General features: G+C 46.8%; 1 long non-coding RNA gene and 1 pseudogene across 1 annotated transcript; both read right to left on the reverse strand.

Annotated features, from left to right (window-relative positions):
• Positions 1-997: 997 nt before the first annotated feature.
• On the reverse strand, positions 998-6,085 carry LOC133236938 (BOLA class I histocompatibility antigen, alpha chain BL3-7-like; annotated as a pseudogene).
• Positions 1,827-2,373, reverse strand: LOC133236952 (uncharacterized). Its single transcript, XR_009733080.1, has 2 exons — positions 2,272-2,373; positions 1,827-2,170 (listed from the first exon to the last, which is right to left on the reverse strand). It is a non-coding gene; the product is annotated as an uncharacterized LOC133236952 (long non-coding RNA).
• Positions 6,086-13,347: the final 7,262 nt, after the last annotated feature.

The raw sequence follows: 13,347 nt of genomic DNA on the forward strand, positions 1-13,347 counted from the left end.
GTGATGCCCTCCTGCCAGCTGGGCCCCAAGGGTGCACCCTGGACCGAGGCCCCAAGCTCTTCTTCAGGTGCCTCTGACTGGCCAGCGCCATGCCCCGCCCGCCCCACCCAGTCAAGCCTCTACTAAAGGAAGCCCTTCTGCCTGCACCTCCCTCCGCTGCTGCTATCTGGAAGGCAAGTGGGAGGCAGAAGGCAAGGCTGTAAAGCCTAGAGCCCTCCTGGAAGTGAGGATGTTACTGAGACAGGTTCATCTGCCCAGTTAGCAGTGAGCCAAAACTGCAACATGCCAAGGTTGGCAGCAGAAAAAGGATTTAGTCACAAGGCAGCCAAGTGAGGTGACGGGAGGACAGATCGAATGTTTTCTTCCCCAAAGGCCAGGGGCTTGCGATATTTCCAGGACAAAGAAGCAGGCCAGGGGAATTCCCTGGTGGTCCAGTGAGTAGGACTCAGCACTTTCCCTGCTAAGGGCCCCGAGTTCAATCCCTGGTGGGGGAAATAAGATCCTACAAGCCAAATGCCTGTCTCCTCCTCCCCCACCCTATCCCCCAAGCAGGGTGGTCTTCGGCGTGAGAAAAGGACATTGGAGGCACGAAAGAGGTGAGGTAATCTGCTCTTCAGAGCCGCATCTGAATTACTTGCTTCTTCAGGGACCCATGTTAAAACATGGTGGTGCATGACGGGGAAAGGGGGCTCTGTTGTCAAAAGGTCATTCATCAGACACCTGTGCAGGGCCAGTTTTACTATGAAACATGGAAATTTTTGTGTTAACAATTAAAGGGAGCTTGATAAGAGGGGAGAAAAGAGATGTCCACCCCCATGTGCACTGAAGTATTGCTTACCACAGTAGTCAAGATATAGAAACAGCCTAAGTGCCCATCAATGATTGAACAGATATGAAAATGTAAGAGGAATATTAGTCTGCCATATAAAATAATGGAATCTTGCCCTTTGTATCATGTCTAATGTACAATGGTGGGACGGGCATAACCTTCATACACTTTAAAAAAGAATTATCTATTTATTTTTGGTAGTGCCGGGTCTTCATTGCTGTGCAAAGGGCTTTCTCTAGTAGTGGAGAGCGGGGGCTTCTCGCTGTGGTGGCTTCTCTCGTTGCAGAGCACAGGCTCTAGAGCATGTGGGCTCCAGTAGTTGTGGCCAGTGGGCTCTGTTGCTCCGCAGCACATGGGATCTTCTGCTAACAGGGATTGAACCATGTTCCCTGCATTGGCAGGCAGATTTTTAACCAGTGGACCACCAGAGAAGCCTCAAACACATTTAAAAGGGGAGAAATGGGAGGCACAAAGAGTCATTGGTCCGTAGCAATGTTCAAATACAGCCAAAACCAAAATGACATTTGTCATTCTTTTTCCATCTCTCATTCCCAACCTCCACACCTACTAAGTGTACCCTCTTCCCATGTTAGGGGAATCCCAGACTTTAAGTGCCCTGGTTGAAGGCAGAGACTACCTCCCTCCATATGAGAGGAAAATTTGCTTCCCCAACATTCTTGCAGGTGGACACAGCATAAGTCCACAGTGAGGTGACCACATACTGACTCTGGCTCAGGGTGTGGTGACATAAGCTGCAACAGTGAAGAATGCATTTGGCAAAGGTGGCACCCATTTGCCAAGAGAAGTAATGAAAGCAGTCCCAGCCCAGTTCGGGTTCAGTGGTGTGAGTTGTGACATCTGCGCTCAGCTGAGGCCAGTGGGTCCAATGTGGGACCCCACCTAGGAGGACTGTGGATTCTGTTCCTGGCTGTGTAACTTCAAGCTTATTCTGTGGCTTTTCCTGAAATGAAATGAGTACACATATACACAATTCTCATTTATGTAACAGAAAAATTTGTATTCCGTTGTTTACACTAAGGAATGAGTGAGAAATCCATTTAGGTAATAGTTTCAAACAGCAGGATTCATTGATTTTCATTATTTTGAGCTGATAACACTTCTTCAGTCTTCCACCTGGCTATGTACCTCAGGGTAGAGAAACCAACATGCATCTCTAGCCCTTTTCTTCCCAGGAAACTACAACTGCTGAAGTGTGGATTTAAGACTCCTCCCCAATTCGAGTGCTCTCTGATCACTGACCTCAGTTGTTCCCAATCTGGCTGAGCTCCCGGATTGCCTGTGAGTCCCTGTGATCACAGGTTCTGGTGGGACAAGTTTCTACTGAAGGGAAAAGGACAAAGAAACAGAGAAGATGACCCATCCAACCAGTGACCACTCTAAAGCCCACAAAAGACTCAGAACTCACTGGAGAGGGCTCATACCTCTTCGTATCCTTCTCTGGTCCCACTGACATCAGACTCAGCACAGTAAACATGTAGATGCTGGAAGATTCTCAGTGCTTCCGTTTGTTTTCCTGTCTCAAACTTTAAGAATCTTTTTCTTTATTAACCCATCAACCCTCATGACATGAATTAGAAAAAACAAATTCACATCCAGATTCTTATTTTCAGTATTTCTCAGCACAACATGAAGTTAAGACAAAGGTAGAAAGGGCCCAGCCCCACCTCTGCCGAAACACGGGAGTCCAACAGGGAGGAGAACACAGCTCAGGGTGGGGAGGGGGCACAGTGGGCAGGGGTCACCAGTCTCCCCATCTCCTCATGTTATGCTAATAGGAGCACAGATGCATTCAGATGCAGCTGCAGAAAGAGGGGTCAGGGGATCTGATGTCACAAAGCAGGACCAAGCATCACTCAGTCCCCACAAGGCAGCTGTCTCACATTGTTAGAGAAGAGAATCAGGAACCAGTTCAGGTCAGTCACGTAAGGGCTGACATTCTCCACAGCCCCCCACATGCCCACATGTCCCACTCAAAGATCCCTGCTGCCCAATGTGTCCCCTCTGCCCCAATCCCCCTTCCAATTTAGATTCTCCATGGTCTCACCTTTAGGAACCGTGAGAGACACATCAGAGCCCTGGGCACTGTCACTGCCTGGTGGGGAACAAGACCAGGACATGGTCAGAACCCACAGGAGAGAAACTAGAGAAGGAACTTTGAGGAGGGTGAGCCCCCCATGGCCTCCTGTCTGCACCCTCACAAGGGTCTCAGGAATCACCCCCTCCATACTTACTTGAAGCCTGGGTGTAGGTCCGTCCTTTTTCACCTGTGAGAAGAAAATATCACGTGAGAGGCCCGGGAGAAGGCTGAGTCATGAGACCCTACAGGAACCCCTAGTCCTGGACCTCAGAGAACTTTCTGGAACTGTGGTCAAAACTCATGCTAGGATCAGGAACACAGAGAAGGGAGACGTGTAAGGACGGGGCCACCTGCCCTCCTGGAGGTCTGTCCTCAGCAAGGACCTCCCTTCTGACCTTCAAGTGCTGGAAACCTGGTCCCTAACTGGAATTAGGAAGGTGAAAATTTTCTCTTTCATTTTCATACATGCTTTAGAAAAGCAAAATGTTAGCATCAGCTCCAGACTCCATGCATGTGTGGGCATACTTCTAGTAACCAGGCAGGTAAACTACCTGGGCTTGAAACCCCCACTGAGACAAGAAAACTCAGATCCCTCCCTCCCTTCCCTACCTGAGCGCTTCTTCCTCCAGATCACAGCTCCAGCCACCACAGCTACTACGAGGAGAACCAGGCCAACAATGATGCCCATGGTGAGGAAGGGGGTCTGAGGAGGTTCTGTGGAGGCAAGGGAAGAGGCCCTGACCTCAGGCTTGAGTCCTGACCTTGCTGAACTGAGTCCTGAAGGGCTCTTGCTTTATCTGAGAGGACGCTCCAGCCCCATCCCCCTCCTTACCCCATCTCAGGGTGAGGGGCTCCTGAAGCCCCTCGTGCTGCACACGGCACGTGTATCTCTGCTCCTCTCCGGAAGGCACCACCAGGGCTGCCCACTTCTGGAAGTTTCCGTCCCCTGAAGGCCTGGTCTCCACAAGCTCCATGTCCTGGGTCTGGTCCTCCCCATTGTACTGCCAGGTCAGTGAGATCTCCTCAGGGTAGAAGCCCAGGCCCCAGCACCTCAGGGTGACCTCACGGTCAGAGATGGGGTGATGGGTCACATGTGCCTTTGGAGGGTCTGAGGAAGAATCAGAAAAGTCATAGTTTGTGTTACCTCCATGGGTCACTGAAGCAGCATCATGTGACCATCCTGAGAAAGGACAGAACAGTGATTTTTTCCCCCAGCTTTACTGAGGTATACTTAACAAAAATTGTGCACATTTAGAGTGTACTACATGTTGCTTTGATATGTATGTACACTGTGAAGTTAATATATTCATCAACTTACCTTATGTGTGTGTGTGTTTGACAGGGGTGATGAGAATGATTAAGATCAATTTTAAAGTATACAATACAGAATTATTATTAACTATAGTCACCAGGCTGTACATCAGATCCCCAGACTTATTATGAAATTTTTTCACCCTCTGAGCTATGGAACGTTTAGGAGCATGGTTTTGAAAAAAGCAGCACAAGAGCTAGATAAATTCCTCAAATCAGAGATCAGGGATGATCTACGTTAGTCCTTGGAAATTTCTCCAATGAGAGACTAGAATAGGAGCTCTAAAAATGTGAGGGGGAGAATACAGAGTAAAGGTCCTGAGTCTGGTGAAGGCTGAATGACTCAGGAAAGCTGAAGTCAGGGGGTTCTCAGGGTGAGAACAGGCCTTGAGAGAGAAAGTCATGGATCACAAGATGGCGGCCAGGGTCACAGGGCACCGCTGACCAGCTATTTCAGGGATGGTTTGTTTCCTGCTTCTTCGTCAAAGACACTGGATTCCTTGATTGTCCTTCAGAGAAGTGGGGCCACTGGTGACTGTCTTGTACAGAATATGAAAACCCGGGCGGATTTCCTCGCTCTCGGGACAAGAACCTGGGGCGCTGCTCCCACAAGGACACCACTTTCTTCTCGTGGGAAGCCAGCTCCAGCCCGAGGGGAGATCAGGGCGGCCCCGCGCCCCTCGTACCTGCGCGCAGTAGCGTTTCCTTCCCGGTCTCCAGGTATCTGCGGAGCGACTCCACGCACCGGCCCCCCCAGGTAGATCCTCACACGCGCCGCATCACCGGCCGCCTCCACCTTGCGTTTGGAGATCTGAGCCGCCGTGTCCGCCGCGGTCCAGGAGCGCAGGTCCTCGTTCAGGGCAATGTAATCTCTGCCGTCGTAGCCGTACTGCTCATACCCGCGGAGAAGGCGCCCGTCCGGCCCCACGTCGCAGCCGTACATCAGCTGGAGGGTGTGAGACCCTGACCCGCCCCGACCACCCGCGGTGATTAAACCCAAACTGAAAATGAAACCGGGTCAAGCCCCGCCGGTTCCCCCCGGGTGGGGGTCGGGTGTGTTCCGCAATGTTGGGGTGACCCTCGGACCCGCAGACTCGGGCGACCCCGCCGGTCCCTGGGGATGGGGGTCGTGACCCGGACCCGGGCCCGCGTCGCTCACCGGCCTCGCTCTGGTTGTAGTAGCCGCGCAGGCTGTTCAGGTTCGCCCGGAAAGTCTGTGCGGCGTCCTTAGCCTTTCGCGTCTCCTGATCCCAATACTCGGGCCCCTCCTGCTCCACCCACCGCGCCCGCGGCTCCATCCTCGGATCCGGGGCGTCGCTGTCGAACCGCACGAACTCCGTGTCGTCCACTTAGCCGACGATGATGAAGCGGGGCTCCCCGAGGCCGGGCCGGGACACGGCGGTGTAGAAATACCTCAGGGAGTGGAAGGCTGGGGGCGGGGAGGGGTGAGACCGGGCCGGAGCTCCTCCCGGCGCGGGTCCCGGGTCCGAGGTAACGGACCCGGGAGGGAGGAGGGGGCGTAGGGCCAGCGAGATGGAAGCGGTCGAAAACCTGTCCGAACTTTGAAAGGGGTAGAAAAGAAGGTCGGGATGCAAGGGAGGGACAGGACGGGACCCGGGGAGGGGGCGGGTCTGGGTAGGGGCGTCGGGGTTGCTCGTTCCCTGGGGTAGTGCCCTAGACTCCCGGGCGGTCCCCTCGCCCCTCCCCGCAGAGGCCGTTCCCTCCCGACCCCGCACTCACCAGCCAGGGTCTCGATCAGGACCAGGATCCCCGAGAGCAGCTGGAGGAGGGTTCGCGGCCCCATGACTCGCATCCTCTGGGTCTGGGAAGAAGCAGCGTCTGGGCGGGTCGGTGGAGACTTTATAACCGGGATCCGCTGATTGGTTTTTCTAGAAACCGGGCACCTAGTGGCAGTGAGAACTGGAGCCGCATCATGAGGGTCCAGGCAGCAGGGCTAAACACAAGTTGTGAGAGATTCAGTGAAACTCGAGGAGAAGGGGAATCCCCAACATGGAGCGTTCCAGCCCCAGACACCGCCCTTGATCCTGAGATCCTGAGCGGCTTGCCCTCCAGGCACCTGGGACTTTGCCCTGATCCCTCCCCTCCTGCTAGGTAGAATGTTGAAACTACCCAATAATTGCACCCATCTCACACGCTAGCAAAGTAATGCTTAAAATTCTCCAAACCAGGCTTCAACAGAACCCGAACCCTGAACTTTCAGATGTTCAAGGTGGATTTAGAAAAGCCAGAGGAGCCAGAGATCAAAGTGCCAACATCCCCTGGATCATCGAAAAAGCAAGAGAGAAAACATGTACTTCTTCTTTATGGACTATGCCAAAGCCGTTGACTGTGTGGATCAAAACAAACAGTGGAAAATTCTTCAAGAGATGGGAATACCAGACGACCTGAGCTGCCTATTTCAGAAATCTGTATGCAGGTCAATAAGCTACAGTTAGAACTGGACATGGAACAACAGACTGGTTCCAAATTGGGAAAGGAAGCCTGTATATTGTCACCCTGCTCATTTATCTTACATGCAAAGTACATCATGTGACATGCTGGACTGGATGAAGCACAAGCTGGAATCAGATGGCCAAGAGAATATCAATAACCTCAGATAAGAAGATGACAACCACCCTTATGGCTGAAAGCAAAGAGGAACTAAAGAGCCTCTTGATGAAAGTGAAAGAGCAGAGTGAAAAAGTTGGCTTAAAGCTCAACACTGAGAAAACTAAGATCATGGCATCTGGTCCCATCACTTCATGGCAAATAAATGGGGAAACAATGGAAATAGTGGCAGACTTTATTTTTGGGGGCTCCAAAATCATGCAGATGGTGACTGCAGCCATGGAATGAAAAGACACTATGGAGAACAGTGTGGAGATTCTTTCAAAAACTGGAAATAGAACTGCCTTATGATCCAGCAATCCCACTGCTGGGCATACACACTGAGGAAACCAGAAGGGAAAGAGACACGTGTACCCCAATGTTCATCGCAGCACTGTTTATAATAGCCAGGACATGGAAGCAACCTAGATGTCCATCAGCAGATGAATGGATAAGAAAGCTGTGGTACATATACACAATGGAGTATTACTCAGCCATTAAAAAGAATACATTTGAATCAGTTCTAATGAGGTGGATGAAACTGGAGCCTATTATACAGAGTGAAGTAAGCCAGAAGGAAAAACATAAATACAGTATACTAACGCATATATATGGAATTTAGAAAGATGGTAACAATAACCTGGTGTACGAGACAGCAAAAGAGACACTGATGTATAGAACAGTCTTATGGACTCTGTGGGAGAGGGAGAGGGTGGGAAGATTTGGGAGAATGGCATTGAAACATGTAAAATATCATGTAAGAAACGAGTTGCCAGTCCAGGTTCGATGCATGATACTGGATGCTTGGGGCTAGTGCACTGGGACGACCCAGAGGGATGGTACGGGGAGGGAGGAGGGAGGAGGGTTCAGGGTGGGGAACACATGTATACCTGTGGTGGATTCATTTTGATATTTGGCAAAACTAATACAATTATGTAAAGTTTAAAAATAAAATAAAATTAGAAAAAAAAAAAAAGAAAAGACACTTGCTCCTTGGAAGAAAAGCTACAAGCAACCTAGACAACATATTAAAAAGCAGAGACATTACTTTGTCAACAAAGGTCCGTCTAGTCAAAGCTATGGTGCTATGGTTTTTCCAGTAGTCATGTGTGGATGTGAGAGTTGGACCGTAAAGAAAGCTGGGTACTGAAGAATTGATGCTTTTGAACTGTGGTGTTGGAGAAGACTCTTGAGAGTCCCTTGGACTGCAAGGAGATCAAACCAGTCGATCTGAAGGGAAATCGGTCCTGACTCTTCATTGGAAGGACTGATACTGAAGCTGAAGCTCCAATACTTTGGCTGCCTGATGGGATGAACTGACTCATTGGAGAAGACCCCTGTGCTGGGCAAGATTGAAGGCAGGAGGAGAAGGGGATGACAGAGGATGAGACGGTTGGATGACATCACTGACTCGATGGACATGAGTCTGAGCAAGCTTCAGGAGATGGTGATGGGCAGGGAGGCCTGGCATGCTGCAGTCCATGGGGTCACAAAGGGTTGGACATGACTGAGTGACTGAACTGAACTGAACTCCCCTCCAAGAGCTCTTTGTCCCACTGTCTCCCTGAGTCCTAGCTCTGGGGCTGTTTGTGATTTTGATTAAAATATCTACACAATCTTACAAATTAGTGATGACCCTAAGGATAGTATTATGTGAACACTTCCATGCATATTTTCCATACTACGAATAATATACTTTAAACATTTTTGTTTATTTAAATAATATTAATAACCCATGTGTTTAATGTGAATAACTATTTCCCAGAATAAACAGGGTGGTGAGAAGCATAGAGCTTTTTACATTTCTCCCAAGTTCTTTCCTGTCTCTTTCACTAGAAGACCATTGGATTTTCAGGTTTGCGTCTGCATTGAATCTGTTATTTTGACGGTAGTCTGTGAAAGTGAAAAAGTCCGCACATAGGTAGGAGTAGTATTTTTTAATAATATTTCCAGATAATTGTGGGTGTTCATCTTGGATACAAAACTAAAACTGTACAAATTGTAGTTTCTCAAAGGGTTTTCCACAGTGGACCTGAAACAATATCATTGACTATTTTCTCTTCTGTTACATTAAAATCCATAAGCCTATTTTGCTCATTGAACATCTCTAATACTAATATAAGATTTTTACAAAGTAATAGATTGTTTCACTAAATTATACAGATGTTTCTGCTCATTCATTCTTTCAATAACAGTTGTTTTCTGTGAAAAAGAGGGTAGTTCAGATCACACAGTTTTTTCTTGGGCCATAGGACTTTGAAATGTAGTAGAAGTGCTCGATGTGTACTTTCCATGTCATCACAGAAGATACTTTTAAAATGTGTATTTAAGACTGATGATTAGGAAACATAAGCATTTTTTAGTTTATTTTTAAAATTTTATTTTATTGAAGGATATTTGATTTATAATGTTAATTTGTGCTGTACAGCAGAGTGATTCACTTATACATGTGTATAGATATATTCTTTTTCGTATTTTTTTCCATTTTGGTTATTAAGGACAGATAAGAATTTTTAATGTGTCATTCTGGATGTTTTAAAGCAAACCTGATTATTAGTTTTCTTTTTTTCTGCAAGAAAGTTTTGAGGAAATAATTACTAGTTAAGTTTGCTACCATAGTCTCCATTACTGCTGTTATACATCAAAGCAAATGTCAACACAGTGAGAAGTCAAATAATATCTGAGTGATGCTATGAAAGTAGCTTTCACCTCAGGGATCTCATGAAAGGGTCTCAGTGACATCAAGGATTCCACAGACCACACTCTGAGAACTGCTGTTCTGAAGGAACCAGGGCGTCTCTCAACTGATCCCTGCCTTTGGCTCCTCTTCATTTTGGAAAATGCTTTTACCTGAGCTGGACTCCCTGCCTCCCCAAACTTAACTGAGGGCCCTGTGCCTGGGCTGCTCTAGGAGAGAACTTACCGCCTAGAAAGTGATGCCAGAGAGTGTCCTCAATCTGGGAAGGAAGGTGGGGGGACAGGTGTTTCCCCTTAGGAACTGGGAACAGTTTGTACCTGAAGGGGCCAGACCCACTCATAACCTAGTTTGATTTTGTTACACACCAGCTTAATGTGTATTCATATCCCAGACAGAAATCTGACGTAGTGTCTAAGAAAAATAATATTGGCCCTTTCAACTCACGTGGTCTAGTGCACCTGACTCGAGGCCCACAAATAATGAAGAGCCGTCCATTCCAACAGAACATCCTGTGCTGAAAGAATTGTTCTATGTCTGTGCTGTCCAGTCAGGTAGCCAGTAGCTACATGAGGCTATTTAGCACCTTAAAGTGACTGTTGTGCTGAGCACTTTTATTTAATTTAAATAGCAATATGTGGCTACTAGCTAGCATATTGGTCAGTGCATATGTAGAATGTTGTTAATTAATCTCCTGTCTCTTTCCCCTAAAAGATACTGTGTGACTCATAGGTTGATGCACGTTAAAATAATCTTAATATTGAAGTTATGGATTTGTCTGTGCAGGTCTTAGATATATCTTTAAATACAGCGTGCTCTGAAAGTTTCTTTAATGTGTATTTTAACAGATAGAGTGTTCAGACATTAGCCAAACCATGGTTTATCACCTTAAGGTTGTAAGTGTTCAAAACTGCTCATCACTATATATAATCCTTGATCTCTTGGTGTTTTCCTTAACCTGGTAAACATAAGGAGACACAGAAGTCTTCATGTAGCCCAAAAGAAAGTGTTCATTGAACACAACAGATATCAATACTTTGTAAGACTTGTACATACTTAGAAAGTTGTAAAGAAGAATATTAGAATTCACCACCTTATTACTTTTTACTTACTGCTTCTGCTATAGTTTCTTCCCAAATTCAATCCGTTCTGCTTCTCTTCACCCTTGGACCCCTCTCTCCTAGACAAAAATATACATGAATTTTTTATACTTGTGGAATGAAGAGTTTTAGGACCCAAAGATTAAAAGCCATCAAAATAGAAAAATGTTTCCTATGTCAATCAGACACTCACAGGCTACAAACATATGCCCCTGTTCCAATGGAGATACTTAAAAGTTTTTGGCGAACAGGTAACATGTCTGAATGTTCTTCAGCCAAAGACCATCAGAAGCAAATCTGTGGGCAATCAAGTTGGATTTATACTGGATACAGCGAGGGAGATTACACAGTATCAGAGACGATAGGTAGTGTCCTTGAAAAGTGTTAGAACACATACAGCCAGGAGTCCCCAAACTCTGAGCTTGGCCCGGTACCTCCTGTCAGATCAGTGCCAATAGTATATTAGAAATAAAGTGTACAATAAAAATGCTGTGCTTGAATCATCCTGAAACCATTCCTCCCACCCCTGATCCATGGAACAGTTGTCTTCCATGAAATCAGTTCCTGGTGCCAAAAAGTTGAGGACCGCTGATATAGAGGATGTGGGCTTTGATTTTGAGAAGCGTCTATGCGAGACTGGCTCACTCTAGATTGGGTGTGGTCAGGAAGTGGGGGCAATTCTATGCCTGGGCACCTCAGTGAGCCTCTCCTATAGGGAGGGCAGACTAGAGCGAGGATACAGCTGTGACTGGGAGGAAGCAGTGGTCTCTGGATCAGCACAGGGAGAGGTTTGGTCCACGGTGAGGGGCACCGTGCTGCCTGGTTGGTCTGAGCTTGTACAGAATGCTGTCGTGTTCTTGTTTTGTCTCTCTGTGTCATGCACTCAGATGTCCTTGTCTGATGCTGATCTTCTGTGAGATGACTTATGTCTAACAGGAGAATAACACAGAAGCGAGGTGAGCTCCAGCCCAGCTAGAGGATCAGAATGTACATCCTAGTGTATGAGCTGAGGGTGATCTGTCAAGTGCTTACAAATGTAAGGGATTTTCATGTAATTTTTGAAAGCATTATTTACCAGCACACAAGAGAATTGAAGAGATACTCAAGCATATACAAAAATAAATAATCCATGTTCTTCCCCTCATTCCCCATTCACTCAAGTCCTCTACTCAGAAACAAGTGCAGTTAGAAATTTCTCATTTTTCTTTCCAGAAAAGTATACTGTTCATTAATGAATACTGTTAGATCAGTAGAAGAGGTCAGGCCACAGCCTGGGAGAAATTATTGTCAATTCACATATCTGATAAAGGACGTGTTTTAGAATATACATAGAAGTCTTCAACTCAACAAAATGAAAATAAGTCTTTAAAAATAAAGTTTGAACAGACACCTCTTGTAGAAGGTATAACAATGGAAATGTATATGAAAAGATGCTAAACATCTTATGTTGTTAGGAAATGTAAATTACAAAGACAGTAACGTGCATCACACCTGATGGCACATCTACAGTCCAAGAACTGGTGACGCCAAGGTTGGAGCAGCAGAAGGACGCAGAGCAGCAGAAACCCTCACTCACTGGGGCAGGAATAGGAAGCAGCGCAGCCTTGAGAAATGAGAGTCAGCAGTTTCTAAGGAAGCTACCCAGAAACTCTCCATCCTGTCCACTGATGAATCTAGTATTTCTCCAACTCATTTGAAAACTTATATTTGCACACACCTAACCCTGATGCTGGGAGGGACTGGGGGCAGGAGGAGAAGGTGATGACAGAGGATGAGATGGCTGGATAGCATCACCGACTCGATGCACATGAGTTTGGGTGAACTCAGGGAGTTGGTGATGGACAGGGAGGCCTGGCATGCTGCGATTCATGGGGTGGCAAAGAATCGGACACGACTGAGCGACTGAACTGAGCTGAACTGTACACCAATGTGCATATCAGAGCGCCCCTAAGTGTGGGCTGCACATAGTGACTTTCTTCTAAAGATCACAGGGTGAGGAGTGGGAAAGTAAAAATAGAAGTTCACACAGAAACCTGGGAAATGTACCTTAGCCAGGTGATGAAGTGAACTTATTAGTGATATCCCAGTGGACAGTGTGTACCCTTGGTGACTGGAGAATGTCACTCATCTCTGTGGTCCTCTTCCCAAAACCCTTTGCCCCAGTCAAATCAAAAGATGTTCTACTATGTCTCTGAGCAGTACTCCCCAAAACATCAAAGTCATCAAGAATAAAAGAAGTCTGTGTGACTGTCTCAGCCAGAGGAGCCTGAAGGAGACACAATTCAGACTTAATATGTGTCTTTCATAGGATCCTGGATCAGGTTAAAGGAAAACTAATGAAGTCCAAATAAATTCTGGAGTTTAGTAACACTGTATCAATATTGGTCATCATCAGCTGTGAGGACTGTATGATGGTGGCATAAAATGTCCTCACAGAGTGTGGGCTATATAGTAACTCTCTACTAACTTTGCTACTTTTTGGTAAATTTCAAACTATACTAAAATGAAAGCACATTTTATATCAACTAGAAATGAACAGGAAATGGAAGAAGCGATTATCAACTTTCCAGGATGTTTTCTTGCCTAGAAAATCCCATGGATGGAGGAGCCTGGTGGGCTGCAGTCCATGGGGTCGATAAGAGTCGGACATGACTGAGCGACTTCACTTTCAATTTTCACTTTCCTGCATTGAAGAAGGAAATGGCAA

This window comes from Bos javanicus, chromosome 23 (assembly GCF_032452875.1).
Source record: "Bos javanicus breed banteng chromosome 23, ARS-OSU_banteng_1.0, whole genome shotgun sequence".
Taxonomy (NCBI): domain Eukaryota; kingdom Metazoa; phylum Chordata; class Mammalia; order Artiodactyla; family Bovidae; genus Bos; species Bos javanicus.